This window comes from Chroicocephalus ridibundus, chromosome 8, assembly GCF_963924245.1.
Source record: "Chroicocephalus ridibundus chromosome 8, bChrRid1.1, whole genome shotgun sequence".
Classification (NCBI taxonomy): Eukaryota; Metazoa; Chordata; class Aves; order Charadriiformes; family Laridae; genus Chroicocephalus; species Chroicocephalus ridibundus.
The window spans coordinates 29,252,541-29,265,480 of NC_086291.1; positions in this window are offsets into that span (position 1 = coordinate 29,252,541).

Consider the following 12,940-nt stretch of genomic DNA (forward strand, 5'->3'; position numbering starts at 1 on the left):
TTATTCTCATCAAAATTTGCTTAAATTTCACGGTTAGCAAGAGAAAACAGCAAGTGAAGAACAGAGTTCACAGAAGCGGAAGGACAAAGTTCAGAGGACGGATGGAGGAGTTCTCCCCTCCTTGCCCCAGGTATACCCTAAGCCACTGAGAAAGCTGCAGCTACCGCCAGCAGGAAAGGGACTGAAGCAAAATATTAGGGCCATCGGTGTTTGCGCTGGGAAATGACTGTTGTTGTCTCTCCATATAATTATGTAATGGCAAAGTTTTATTGCCTGTCCAAATAAGACTCTTCAACAGATGGCCATGATACATGACTTACTAAATGGAAATAAATCAGGTCCATTTACAGTGAAGTAATGTCTCTAAAATAACTGTCCACGCTCTACTGTCTTACAGTAACAGGCTCACAAATTCACAACGGGTTAATAAGACAACCTCAATGCCATTACTCTCTGTTAGGGATGCAGACGGAGAGGAGAGCAAGGGAGAGACACCAGGAATGAAATCCTGCATCACCGAGATCCTGCTCCCACAGCATTTCGCCTGGTTCAAAAACGCAGCCAGCTCCATTGTAAAACTCATTTGATCTGAAGACTGTTTCCAAACCTCAGTGATACAACACTTAAGAACTTTATTCTATTTACCTGCATAATCTTACTTACAAACGGCTTAAAACTACCTGACTTCTGGCTGCTGTTGCTCTAGTTTAAATAACTCTCTTCTCAGTCCCCCAGGCCCTTCTTGCCTGGAGATATTTAGACACAGAAATCAAAACCCTTCTTTGCTAGAATTTACAAACTAAACTCTTCTATGGTTTTCTCTTGCATCTTCCCATTATTTAATTTATTATCACAGCCTCTCTTTTCACTGGTCTTAGTTTCAGTAACTTGCGCGTGGGCAACCAAAAATGCTCACGATATTCCATACCTGACCATGGAGTTTGCTTAATATTTTTAGACTACTTTCTCTACTTTCACTGAATCCAGGACCCTGAATTTCTGAAATGCTGGTCTAAATGTCACCAGATAAATCTCAACATGATGTCACAATAACCGCAAAGTTTTATCTGGCCACATAATTAACTTCGCTGAGTAACCCGAGCCCCCAGGAGAACACCACTAGGGCGTTACCATTAAGTAACGCAGAGTCATCAGCCCAAGTCAGAGCCATGGAACAGAATGTTATGAATATAACATCAGCCTTAAAATGGTGCCAAACTTCTGCAACCTTTGCAAATTCCACAGTCATCTCACCCAACCCCCCCAGGATTCCCAAAGACAAAAACACATAAACCTATCTGCTGGCAGCGAGGCTGTTCCCATTTCCTTCATGACTGTATATTCCAGTTAGTCCCCACTGCTTGCAATTTGGTAGCAGGTCACTGACGCCAAATTCGACTTCTCCTCACACGTCCTGTGTCTGCAGCCCAACCCATGACCATCAACGCCCTGCTGGCTAAACAAACTCATACATCATCCCCACCAATACTGAGGGACTCGTTTATGCTTTCATTGCTTCTCCGTCTGGAGTTGCATCCTCTAAGATCTCCTTGAACTCTCCTGCTCCAGGTTCAAGCTTGCCCGTACCACTGGTGTTAAGCTTCTCATTAACATATGATGTTTAAAGTTTACCTTAATTGGCCCAACTTGTCACTGGATCTAATAATACAGCTGGTCAAAACAGAAGGCAACTACCACCACTGCGTACCCTCTAGACACCATGTGTTTCAGTAAGTTTAATGTAAAACAAAAGGGCTCATCCAATATCTACACCAATACACAACAGGACAGTCCCATAATAGTGACAGTCTCTCCTTCATGTTTTCCTCATCAAAAGTACTGGAAAGAAACACCACAATAATCTTAATAAAGCCTCAAGACAATGTTCAGGTTTTGTACATATTCTGAAGCTCTTTTAGAATGGGAAACTATTTACCTTCTGCGTAACTCCTGGGAATTTAGAATTGTAAGGTTTAAAATTTATTATACACAGAGAAAAAAAAAGCTTGGATCTTTTGTGGTTTTTCACAAAGAGGTAATAGACTGGAATACATTACAATATCACCTATTATTTTAGGTATATATTTTACTGATGTAAACAACTAATTCAGGGAGTTTTCCTACTTGATGCCTCCCTAGGATCATTTAGTAATTACTTGTAGCGAGGTCCTAAATGAAGTATTTATCATGTTTATCACAAGTATTTATCACCTACTGCAAATAGGTGAGTCTTCCTGTTTGTTCTTCACTCTGTGCAAATTAGGCACAACATTTATACACTCTTTTTCAATGTCCTTTTAGGAATAAGTGTTCAAGCTTCACCAGAGGTTGAATAACGTGCACATTTGTTCTGTCTTCCTTATAGAAAGCAAACTGAATGACGCTCAGGTTTGCACTATGTTAATATATACAGGTTTGAAATTATGATGGTTCTTTAACAAGTCGCAGAACTATTTTCTTTGCTGCCAGATATACACTGAAAACACCCGCAGTTGCAAATCCTTACCAAAGTTTTGAGATAGTTTCATGATTAGGAAGTCTCAGGTGAAGTAAAAAGGCCAAAGCACCAGGAGCTCTGCTGCAGAGCGATGCCTGTATTCTGTGTTGCTTATATCAGAGTTACGCTTCATCAGTCCATCTGTCCATTGTCCTACCACTCTACTGTGGCTCACAGAGACAGTTCAAGCCACTGTGTTACTGTTTTGGAACAGTCTTGCACTAGCAGTTTGTGATCTGCACCTCTGATGACATAAACTTGAAAAGATATCCTTTAATTTAATACTCCGATTTTTTTTTTCAGAAATATAACCCTTTAACCTGTCCTATTCTCACAGCTCTAGTATTGGGACAGAAAAATTACTTTAATGCATTAAAACTAAGCATCAAATGGATTTGGAATTTAAATACCTACGCCTGAAACTTATTTGCTTATTAAACAATTTTTACTCAAGACAAAGTCACACATTTACCCTTTTCTAGGTTTAATAGAGCTAAAAAAAAAAATCTTCATAGAAATAGATAATAGCACATACACCAAATTGAAAAGGTCATAAACTTACGCCTAAAAAGCTAGGAGCAGTACCTTATCTCTGTTTATAGTTTAGATCTTGCTGGTTTAAACTTGTCTCACAATTTCACATGAGAACAGGTTTAGTTATTTTAAATATCTTCACAGGTGCTCCTTCTTTATCTGAAAGTTGCATATTGTTGTGCATTCTGAAATTAATTTCCTAGAATTTGACAGACTGTCTGTAGTCCACCTGCTTTAGCTTCTCTGTCCTTGCATCTTTCCTAATAATTTTTTGTGTTAGTAGTTGTCAACTTTGATTCCAAAGATCATTTTGAAAGTGTGGAGTTCATAACACATTTACATAAGCTAAACATGTAGAAGGAAATGCTGTTCTCCTGAAAAGACTGGTGAATTTGGGGCATATCCTTAATTGAAACTTACTATATTCTTAGATACTTGATTTGCCTACTCTTAGCATATTCTCCTAAAGAAGAATCAAGATAAAAAAGATTAATTAAGACATCAAGAAATCTGAATTTCCATTGAACTTGGCATTAAAGGCTAAGCAAGCTGCTTGCCTTTTCAACACATTTTCCTTTCAGCGGATTCAGGACAGCCAATAACCTATGATATGGTCCCCAAGTGATGACCACTGTAGCATCTTTCTTTGATCTGTTCTTCCTCATGTGGCCCCCACATTCATCTCAGAGTTAGTCTTCACTGTTATTTCACATCATTGTATAGTCACTGACCTCACGTAGGAGTGTTTTTTGGCATGCTGTTAGATTGAGCTTTCCCGTAAAATTTGCCTGTCCATCCTGTTCATTTCTTATGTTCTGGACTTAGCAGCAGCAATAATAGGTTTGAATCATTTACTGAAGTATAGGTGGAGCAGGGACTATAGTGTCCCTTGTCAATATTTCAGCACATACACCTACATGCTAGATTCTCACTCCTCAGCAGAAAAGGAAAGAATTAACAACTTCATTTTATTAATGACATGATTTCTGGAAAGCCGTGCTTTTAAGCAGCATAGTTACTGTATATTATTTTGGTTACACAAATTCTTTGATTTGCAGTTTGATTAAATCTGTATAGATTTGTTTCTCAGGTATAGCATCCATAAACAAAGGATAAGTAATGTTTTCTTTCAAGAGTGTTCTTGCGTCAACACATCCTCTTTATCAGCATCCCTAGAATTTTCTCTTATTTTCTGAAAACTAATTTTGAGCAAAGAATGTTGACAGTTCACTGAGCCTAATCTTTCTGGAATAGAACTGTCTTAAGGGTGGTGCATTATTTATAATTTTAATCTTTAAACCAACTGCTTTGCTCACAAAAACATATGACTCATTCTGTAAAGTATAAAAGAAAGTTGCCTGTAGAGAAGTCCCATCCTCCAGCAACATTTCCAATGAGGTACTAAAATCAGATTGTTAGATGTACAGGGTGAGGATTCTTTCTTGTTTGTTCTGAAAAGCACCTAATAGATTCTGAATATTATGAAAATATTACTATGAAACAATAGTCGTTAAAAAACCTGATGTACTTGGGAATACTCGCTGACACAGCCACATACAAAAAGAAGATACTGGTTGCCAGCTGAAGAGTGCAAAGCAGGGACAGCCTGCAAGGGAATATGTGAGCAGAGGTATAAAAGCCAAGGACGAGATTTTCTTTGGAAATCCCTTTATAAAGATGACCTGCTACTTCCCTTAAACACCTTCTCGTGCCATTCCAGTTACAAACGCACCTTCTTCCTCACCTCAGAATCTAACATCCAAAACCTGTTCTATTTTTTGAGGGCAAAAAAAGGAGATTCCTTCCCACAGTCTATAGTAGAAAGGGAATCTTCACAGTCCAGCCAAGGAAAATAAGTCATTTTTCAAATGAAGTTTTTATTGCAGTCAAGTACTATCTATAAACCTGCCATCCCATTCAAAGTGATGCAAACTCCTGAATTCTCTGCCCACTGGAGAGATTTTCTTCCACTTGCAGTCCTCATTACAACCCAGAGTGCCTCAAAAAGTTGAGTTAAAGAGCCATCAGCAAAAAGAACAGAAACAGACACTAAGCCACTGATTCATTCTCAGATGTTAGTTACAGAAGACATAGGAATCTGTTGCCAGAATTCAGTGTCCTCTCCCTTCCTTTCACAGTGATGGCAGAGAAAGGTGTATCTTCCTGATGCTAACTGGAGAATTAATAATGTCGAGAGCACACAAATTGATAGCCCTTATTCTTCTACCGCCTAGATATGCACCATGTTCGGGTATTCTACGAGGGTGAGAGTTAGGTGGGATGGAAAGATGCTTCTGTTTTCTCTTTCGGGATCTTTGCAAGGATCCGCTCCCTGACTGTTACTCAGGCTACACTTGGTGATGGGTTTAGTCTAAGCATGGGATAGGGTAAATTATACCAATAATAGCAATCAATTAAATGCGTTTCTGACACTGTAGTTTCCTAAACATTACACCAGAATGTCCGTAATTTAGCCATCTATACAGTTAAAAAATACTATAAATCATTTACAGCCAACGAATGACATCAGCTCAAATTACAGCTCTGTAAAGTACCACCAAAAAAGCAGGGTCCTGGGACTTCAGCCTCCAAACACCAAGACGATACACAACTAAAACTAAGGGTCAAACATGTCAACAGTCAAAATCTGAAAACTTCATCCCCAGAATCTACACCACAGAGGGAGAATACCTGCTCCAGATTTCATAATCTTAATTTATAGCCTCTGACCCTGAGTTTAAGTACCAGATTCATCTATTCGATTAAAGACTATTGGAGTCTTTAATACCACTGCCAACACCAACTCTTCCGACCCTGTTTGTCTCATCAACGAATAAGGCTCCTGGGGTGTTGGTTTCCCAAAACCTAGTGTAACTTGATGCCTAAATTAACTAAAAAAAGCCTCTTAAAGTATTAATTGCATACTAAACCAGCATATAAAGCACTATTCCCTCTGATACTACATCACCTTCTTTGTATCTTCAGATTTTATGAGGGCCACAGATTTAGGGACCTTGGGTTTCCAACACTTAACCCTAAGTGTGGGTTTCATATATGCAAAAACACCCTCAGAACACGAGATATTATCTCCTACAACATCAAACCACCACTTAAGCATACAGTCTCTGTGGAATACAATATGGTGCTAAAATGACTAAAACACGAAACAATTCCTAATCCAAGTATAGTCTTACCCTCTGTGTTTTTAACAGATAAAATGTGTCTTGAAATTTTTCATACTCCTACCACAGCCCACTGTAACTCAGTTATGGGACTCAATTTTATGGGAGTCATTCAAACCTTGAAAGAAAACGTAAGACACTAGGCACTTACTGGTTCTGGAGAAACTTGCAGTAGTACATGCTCTTGACGATTTGGCTTCTGGAAGTTTTCTGAAACCTTTTTTCAGCTCCCACCACCACAGATTCCAGAACAACAGATTTTGACTTCTCAGATTTCTCCAAACTCTGACCCTATCTCTGAAGTCCCCAGATAAAAATCCAACACATCAATATATATGTGAAGTCCTTGAAACCTAAACTCATTCTTCTTTATAGTTAGAGATTAATCCCTTTATAAAAATAAAATACCTAGCTGTGGTTTATGTCTGCCCACATTTATTGGTTCTTAAAGCTGTAGATGCATAAATATAAACTCCAGCCCACATATGCTAACCTCAATTATAAGAATGAGGCCAATCTCTACAGTAAGTGACATGGGAAGCAACTGAAACACACAAAAAACGAAGATTGAAACTGAAACATATAAATTGAACATTAAGGAAATACACTGAAATGCTATTACTAAACATACACTGACTGTAGCCACAAATGAGGATCTTAATAGCATGAACCCCCAAACCTGAATTTAACTTTGGAGATCAATTCCTACAATAACACAAAAGATAATATCTCCCTCAATCCTCAGCCCTCCTTTTAACCCTTTAGTAGCTGAGCTTCAAAACCAGAAGCCCTAACTCTGAGCACAAATACATGCTTAGTAATATCAATATATTGATCAATATCTGCAGTACCAGGGAGTGAATGGGCCCTGCCAGCCACCTTCCTAAAACAGAGTGCCATAAAGCTGAATCACTATAGCATTATAATCTAACTTTAATTCAAACCATAAACTTAATTTGAAGTCTAGAAGAGGGATGAGTCATTTCAACAGAAAAACCCCAATCCCTACCACTGCCAGCTCTCTTTAACTCTTAGGGCTTTCAAAATTCGCCAAGTTCTTGAAGCCTCATCTTTCCAAAGGTTGATTTTGACCCCAACCTCAAGCATAGTTACACCTGAGGAGGGATATGGGGGCTAATGCAGACCCCAACCCTAACAGTAGCTTTTAATTATGGTAGTCCACACTGTGAAAGAGGATTGTTTAGAGGAGATAAAGAACTGAACTCCCTAGGCAGAAGGGAGCTCCTACCATTCGTGCTCCCAGATACCTGTGCCCCTGAGAAACAGGTAATTAAGTGGACTTCCAGTTTCAGATTTCTAAAACCTAATATTTATTTCACTTCTAACCTCAACTTAATGATAGGCAAACAGAAACCAATGCCTACAAATTTCCTGATATAGCAGAAAGATAACTGGATAAACAATTAAAGCTGTTAATTTTCTTCATTTTGCATAACAATCCTGCCTTTGCTGCAGATTATTCTTTTTTCAGACTTAGATCAGCACTGCACAACCTGTGATGTACCATAGCCTTGCTGAACAATTTACATTTTTGCAATCATTTTATTTGTTGGGAGAATATTCCTGTTACATTTAAACTGCAAATGGGCTGCTGTGTTCTTAGTGCCCTGTTTGGAGCTGCTGCAGTCACGCTCTGTGTGTGCAAGTCTTGCAGGAGCTTAGAGAGGAAAACTGATTTCTCAGAGGCAGAGTTCACTTTGAAAGCACTTAGAAGAGAATACAACTATTTCAAAGGTCCTTGAAACTGAAGAGAAAAGTGAGTATTTTTCCTTTTTTTAAATATCTTCACCTTTGACAAAGAAAAAGGGATTTATCATGCTGAGTCAATACACTCTGCCGAATACCGAGTCACCTCTTGTTCACTGCAGGTGTCTTTTACACAACACAATCCTAATAGGCAGAAGCAAAGTACCAAACATTTCATATGAGTAATTCAGATTCATGTAAAAACTATGAATAATCAAAACCAGGTGTTTACAATAATAAGAAAAAAAAGGCAGCTTCCACAAGCCTTTGGCAGCTTTAACTAAAGCTTTCTCTACTAGCATTAATATACAGTAGTCAATACTGACAAGAGAGGTTTTTTGTATGTGAACTTACTATTTGACTTTCAAGACCTTCCTGTTGAATACGTATCAAAATGCTACAGTTCATTCTCACTCTGAAGTCAAGTAACAGTAAAAAAGTTCCAAAAAAGAAAAGAATAAATCTTCTCAGAGAAGTATAAATTAACAACTACTTGTCGTTCTTATGTACAATTAGGTTGATCCAGCAAGTCTTCCCTCCTTGAATATACACATTTAAACAGTTCATTTTTGAACTTCATACATGAGAGCTGAAAGCTTGAGAATGTGCTAAAAGGATTATTTATAGTACCCTGAGTGTGATGTCTAAGAAAGATGATTCTTCATGTTACAAGAAAATTACCTCATACCGAGTCTGAAAAAAAAAATCCCAACCACCTCGCAATGTTGTCTGACACCTTTTCACTGCTATTTTGCCAAAGCAAGGGTGTTATTCTTCATTCATATGAAAAGTGGTGACTGTTTCTGGGAATCTTTGTTAACAGCCCTGTAGGTGGCAATGAAATAACTGAAAGAATTGGTCTGAAAGAATTTTCCGCATCTTTCGTTCACAGATTAACCAGGAGTCAGTGCTAATTCACCTCCTACTGTTCAATTAGGATTCTCTATTTAACTTAAACATGATTTCTTATGTTATAAACAGACATGTATAACTTCTTGTTTCACCTCTTTTTCCTACCCAAAGCACCTTGTCTTTCTCATGTTCATTTGCCTTATTCTTATCATGTGCCATCCTTCATATTAATCAAAACTTGCATGAAAATAGTTTTTTCCCTATAGTTGAATCTCTCGCTTTCTTGCTGTTGTTATTCAGTAGGAGAATCAGCCCATCCACTATATTAATAAAAAAAGAACACACAATATGGAATGTAATTCATTTCGTGAGACATTTTTATGATGCAGTAGTCACTTTTTTATCAGACTATCTGGATCCAAATCAATAACCGTTTCACTGGACCCAAGTTATGAGGGGAATAATTCGCATACTAGGAAAGAAGGAAAAGTTGAATATTTCTGATCTGGTAAGATCCTGTTCTGCCAGACATTCTCTGAAAGATTTCTCACAGTAACTCTCTCATTAAAAGTCTGCCCTGTTGTATGAGTCAGAGCATGGCATTCCACACAAAATGAAATTCCAGCCTAGTTCAAGTAAATCCATGCTCTAGCTTTGGGATAAAAACTGTAAAGTTCTTTCAGAGGAAATTTTTAGGACCGCTTAGAAATTTTATGACAGCTATGAAGCGATGGTCTTAGGGTCATGGCTCCAGAGGAAGTCAAGTTATGTACATCTATAGATGTAAACAGCCAGCAGACCCACTCCTCCTCCTCCTCTTCAAGACATACAGTCATGTCTGCAGCTGTGCTAAGTATAAAGCTCTTCTGGAATAAAAAGATGTCTCCCACTGATTTTTGTAGTACTGTAAAAATAACACAAACACGCAGATTCTATCCTTCATCTTCCACATATCACTATGGGCTCATCTGTTATCACTGTGTGGACCAATATAATTTGAGTCATATTTTTCTCCCTGCTTCTTTCTTTTAAACAATTCTCTCAAGTTCTTAGAAATTGGAAATGCAGTAAGTCTATATTTATATCAACCAGACGATGCATGTGACCATCTGACCCATATTACAGCAGCTTGCTACAGCTGAATTCCTTGCAATACTACTGCTACTCATACTGCTCATAAATCAAAGAAAAGCAATGGTATTAATATTCCTCTGTCTTGAAAGTGAGCATGTATAAGTGCTCTTCAAAATTAACATTTTTTGGCTATAATCAAATATGTCAATAAAATGCAGCCAGTTCTGGCATGGAAGAGTGTGATTGATTGTAGAAAGCAATACACGGAAGTGTCCTTTGATCAATTATCAGATTCTCCAGAAGAATTAATTGCAATCCCATGCCCTTCCCACATTAGGGCTTCTGCTTCCTCTGTATCGTTCTCCTTCCTTGCCCCTCCAAGTCCATAAGCTTGAAAGTGCGTCAGTCCTTCCTGCCAGAGCAAATTTTTTCTGCAATTCTTCATAATTCTTCTTAGTAACTCATTTAATGAAACTTCCAGCACTCTCACCTAACTTCCAATTAAATTCCTTCTATGACTCCTTCTAGGTTAGAGAGGTACACTAATCAGTGAATATTTATCAGACCACCACTACTCTAAATACATGCTCTTTCGTTTTCTTTTGACTTTCTTCACTCTTGCTCAGCTCAGTTTCTCTATATAACTTCTGCGGGGACACCCCAGCCAACTGAGTTCTCATGGGGATTCAGATCACTCCAAACGTAACTTACGATATTTTTTGGATACTGATGGGTATCAATGATGGGACTGAAAAGCAATGAGGTATCTGTCAGACCAGACCCAGATTAACACAATGACCATTTTCCAGGATTTCACTGCGATTTCCCATGCGACCCACAGTGGATATGAACACACGCCAAAACCACTATCATAAATGTGACTGACTGATGAGCTTCCAAAAAAGCCAAGGCATGAAAAGGCATAAGAATACATCTGAGTCATGGGCATCAACATAAGAATCCACTGATTCAGAAATAAAAAAAAAAAGATAATAATAATAGTACTGTAACTACAATGATCTAAATATATATAGCAAAGCAGGGTTTGTAGGGAAAGTTGTTGGGAAAGGGTTTGTTTAATTTTGTTTTGTTTTCTTTTTAAATGCAGTCAACTAATGAAGTTAGGAAATACAGACAGGATTTTGGATACACCTGACAAGATTTAATGACCTGATTACGTTGCCTGAAACCTTTGCCAAATTAAATGACCAGTCAGTTGATCCCTAACTGAAACGACCAACTATCAGACAAAAAATAACATTATCTCTTTCCAATTGGAGTGGCTAACCACAATATTGAGTCCTGTATGTTGCTCCAAGATGAAGAAAAATGGTGGTGAAATCATGCATCTGTATTTACTCATCAGGAATATAATGAGTCCTGTTTCCCTAAGTGCAGCAGAAATAAAAATAAGTGGAACATTTTCTACTTTCCCTTTTTTTTTTTTTTTTTTTTTTTTTTTTTACAGCTCCAAGTCCATTTCAGATTGAGCTCAACCCAAAAATGGTTGAGATGTGTCCCCACCTCACCCTCCCCTATCCATGCATCTCCCTGCTTACTGTCTCACTCTTACTCTTATGGCCCTTTTTACTGGCACACGCTTTGCAAACCAGTAGCAAGTAAACTCTGCCCATCACGAGTGCCTCCCCGAAATCACGACAATAATTTAAAGCAGGACTTTGAAGTCCCTCCCTGAAAATAAAGGGAAGACAGCAGAAGCTGGTCATGATACAAACCCCACTTTACTGTTACCTGAGCGCACACTGTGAAGTGCCAGCACAGATACCATTTCAATGCAGCTGTGACACTATAATTTAAAGGTGTCTTTTCACATCCTGTTAATCCACTTATGGAATTAGCCCATAGAGCATACATGGAGGCTAGACCTACTTGCAAAAGGAGCTTAATAATATGTATGCTATGAAACAGGAGATTTTTATGAAAGTATTTAACTGGCACTTCTGGAAATCCTGTTTTACCCTTCAGCATAAATGACTCCACTAAAACTCAGACACCGAGCCTGTCACAGAACTGGAAATCAATCTGAACTAATTTCCCACCTGAGTACCTTAATGTCCAAAAAAGCCTTCCTATTTCATCTTCAACCAGTCTTTCAAAACGCACGTTCTTTTATATTCATATTTAACTATGTAGAAAAAAGTACTATAAAGAGGATCAATACAGAGATTTTCAAATATGTTTTTTCTCTGCACAGGGAAAATAGAGTATTTATGACAACCTCAGTTTTCAAATATCACAAAAGTAAATGAAACCCCTACAGGTTTGTAAAAATCCAGCATATTTTGTCAGATGCTGCTACTTAAAATTGCATTGACCTGAAGGAAAGGAAACACTGTGCAGCATCAGTTTCTGTTCAGAGCTTGTATAACTAATGCTAAAGAAACTTCAATGATCACCCAGCAGTCATTCAACTATAACACACACTTCGAATGAAGATAACTGTGACTGAAATCTGGTAACTGCAGTTTGGGAGCTCATCTCATCACTGAAACTGTGCAACCCCACGTCACCTCTAACAATCCAAAAACTTAATTTGTAAGAGAAATGAAACAATACAACCCTACCAAAATGAACATATCCCTAACACATAATAAATGTAGCAGCAAATCATGAGTACCCATATTTTCAAGTTGTGTATGTATCTAATTTTCTTCATATCACTTAATTGAGTACTGGCATGTTAACAGAAGCATGATAATAATTTTGAGCCTCTGCTACTTTTTATTTACTGCTTTATATATGTAGCTAGCCAGTATTAACTGGGACTCACAGCTGTATTGGCTGTTAAATGATAGAAAAGTTAACAAATCTCCGTATCACGGCTATCAAAGTAAGGATGTACTCAACAACGTAGTTTAAATGTTTTGCTTGATCCAATTATAAATTCTTTAAGTTATGAGGATTTTAGTACTTTTCTGTAAGACAAATCTCATCATGTTGATCCTATTTAGCTATCCTAAAAACTACTTCTTCCCTAGGCTTTAAATATCCCTAGACAGGTACCTTCTCAAAC